Here is a 3,116-nt window from a genome sequence, read left to right on the forward strand (position 1 = left end):
TAGCGTACTCTTAACGTATGCTAAACTTACCCGTAACGTATTCGACGTACGCCAGCGTATTCGCCAAATTCCTCATACGTCGGGCATACGCTGTCTAAAACGCCAAGGTGTGACAGCGACTTAAACAAATATTTGTAGAAGAAAGTCGTATTTCAGAAGAGGAAAGCGAAATTTCGATAAGGCAATCAATTCTTGAGACACAGTATTCAAGGTATTAAGAAGATGAAATATATTCAATTCATTTATTCTTTTCCATTAAAACACAACAAAATATGTACATTTGAAATACGCATGTACGAAAATAGATCAAATACATAAGCATAGTAAATTTATATTGTAAGTGATAGAAATAAATAGAAAATGGAACATCTGTAGAATGCTCTTAAGAAAGCTTGTAAATGGCAGGAGTCCAAAAGTTAACAAAATACAAATATAATAATGATAATGATATTAGATGGCGCATGTTTTTGAATTCCCCCTATCCCCACCTGCCCCCTGTCCCAACACCCCCACCCCCTACCCATCTCTCTCTCTCTCTCAGGTAGAATTCAAAATTGATATTATAGGCTAAAATCTAAATTTAAAATAAATTAATATGACATTAAATAAACTTTAATATTTTTTTTTTGAAAGTATTTAAAAAGACATTCTCCGTAATTGAAGTTAGTAACGAGTTCCATATTGTGGGCCCTGTATATCTAACTGCTTTTTGCTCATATTGCTTATCAATATTCCAGATATGCAATTTTTTCGGTTTCGAGTGTTATATTTGTGAATCATAGAATTAGTTTCAAACATGTTGGCAAGAAGAGGCAAAACGGTTCCTTTGATACACTTGAATATAAAAATGGCAATTTGATAAGTGTTCAGTTTATAAATATCTAATGCGTTTAATTTTTTGAATAGAGGTTTAGAATGAGCTAAATAATGCGAGTTTGTACAAAGACGGAAGCAACGTTTTTGCAGTAAAAACAATGGTTTCAACTTTTGAAGGGATTTAATTTGCCCAAACGATATTGCCATAGGAAAAATAAGATAAAATTGGTGAATTATAGTGTGTAAGTTTTGAAAAATATACTAGTCCTATATCGGGTTTGTTTAACAAATCAACACTGAATGGATTTCACTTCTTTCTCTATTTACCTTACAGAAATTTGAAGTATTGTTATTCTTTGAGTTCATTTATTGTGTATGTTCTTTTTTTACTTGTGGATATTTGAACATCATTTGGCTCAATATGAAGACAAAGTTTATCGTATGCATTTCTTCAGAAGCACAGAAAGAATAAATAAAGGTATAATAGATATTCAGTTCAATTTATTTCCATTTTCTCATATTCACCATGGAAATAGCATTACATTAACAGGAGAAACAAATTTGCAATACAATACACACAGACACATACTCTTCTTTCCCACTTTCTTATTTTCCCCTCTTCATTTTCTCTCTTTTTTTGTCAGCCGATATTTACGCCACGATGTATGTCCATAGAAAGTAAGATGAATGTACAAAAAAGCAATTTACAGTTGCATTTAATGACGTCAGCTGGTAATGAATAATTCATATTAGTTTTCAATGAAAACTAATGCTTTACACTGGTGTACCGGAGTGTTTGCGGTCATCTGGCACGAACCTCATTTTGTTCTCATCGGCGTTTATTTCTTTCATTTTCTCATTTGTGCCGCTAAAGTCAGCACTATCCTTGACTTCCTCAGTGTCATCTTCGTCCTTCGAAAGTGGAATAAAAAACAACGACAACCGCAAAAATCATTGGCTGTTATGATAAAACAAAAATAGTTTATGTAGGGCACACAAGGGTAATTTATGCGCGCAGAGCTCATCACTATGCTTTGTGCACAGGCCTATAAAAAATGTCTCTTAATACTATGAAACACAACGATTGGCTTTGTATAAAACGTTTGTATAATTGTATGAAATTATGTCAAGATTAAATGGGGCCAATATAGATATTTATTCATTATTTCGCCCTCCTAGAAAGCTAGGACGTGTTTTACTTTTGAAATGTTCCAATGCAAACGTAATTGTGTCCTGTGCGTATTATCTGACCAATATCGTGATATTCTGAAAGTTAATTTCGAATATTAAGGCACACTTGTATATGAAACACCCCCACATGGTTGCAAATAGATCTACGAAACGTTGTCCTAATGGCTCTTTCATAAACATATGGCAGTGATTCAGGCATCATTTGTACCAACTTTTATCAATTTTCTTTTACGTTTTCCTTAGTGACTTTACCATTGCTCTCAATGTCCGAAGTTTGATTTCTGGCCCGGCACTTGAGCCTTTGAGCAACGCATTCGGTAAAACAAAACAAAATATTGTCTTATGCATGGACGAAAATAGAATGAATCAAAGATAAACTTTGCTTACATCATAAATGACTTTCTCCATTCCACATCGCATCCTAGTTTTCATTGATTCTGGAAACCACCAAAAGAGGGCGTCTGTTAAGTTGTTCTTTAGTCTTGGGTCAATGGTATTTGGGTCAGTGAAACCTGTGGAGAGAATTATGAAATGGGGGGGGAGAGAACGATTTTTCACTTTAGCTTGTACTCGGCCATTAGGGAGTAATTTTAAATAAAAAAAATTGAAATACACGCAATCGTTTTCGATTTCCTCATTTTCATGAGTCTGGAAATGGGTGTCACCTGGTGTTGTTTTGTTGGAGTGGCCCTATAGTACGTGCCCAATCCCCATCAAAAACGTAATCTAGTCGTTATAACTCACCCTGTGTTGGAGCCCAAAACATTATATTAATATGAAATCCGTTTAGGTACATATTACAAAATATAAAAGCAGCAGATCGCATCCAGCACTGAAACCCCATTCGATGATGATAATTCACTATCAAGCCTTTGTACATAATTACATATAGGTACAATGTACGATGCCCCAAAATGATAAGTGACTCCCCCCCAAAAAATAATAATAATATTAATAAAAACAAAATAAATAAATGAATTAATAAACGAAAATAAATAAATGAAAAAATGAATAAAATGCATAAAGAATGAGTTATAAATAAATAATAAAAGAATTAAAAAAATATAAAGGAAAATATAAAAAAAATATATAAAAAAAAAATATATATA

The sequence above is a fragment of the Lytechinus variegatus genome, chromosome 13, assembly GCF_018143015.1.
Source record: "Lytechinus variegatus isolate NC3 chromosome 13, Lvar_3.0, whole genome shotgun sequence".
Classification (NCBI taxonomy): domain Eukaryota; kingdom Metazoa; phylum Echinodermata; class Echinoidea; order Temnopleuroida; family Toxopneustidae; genus Lytechinus; species Lytechinus variegatus.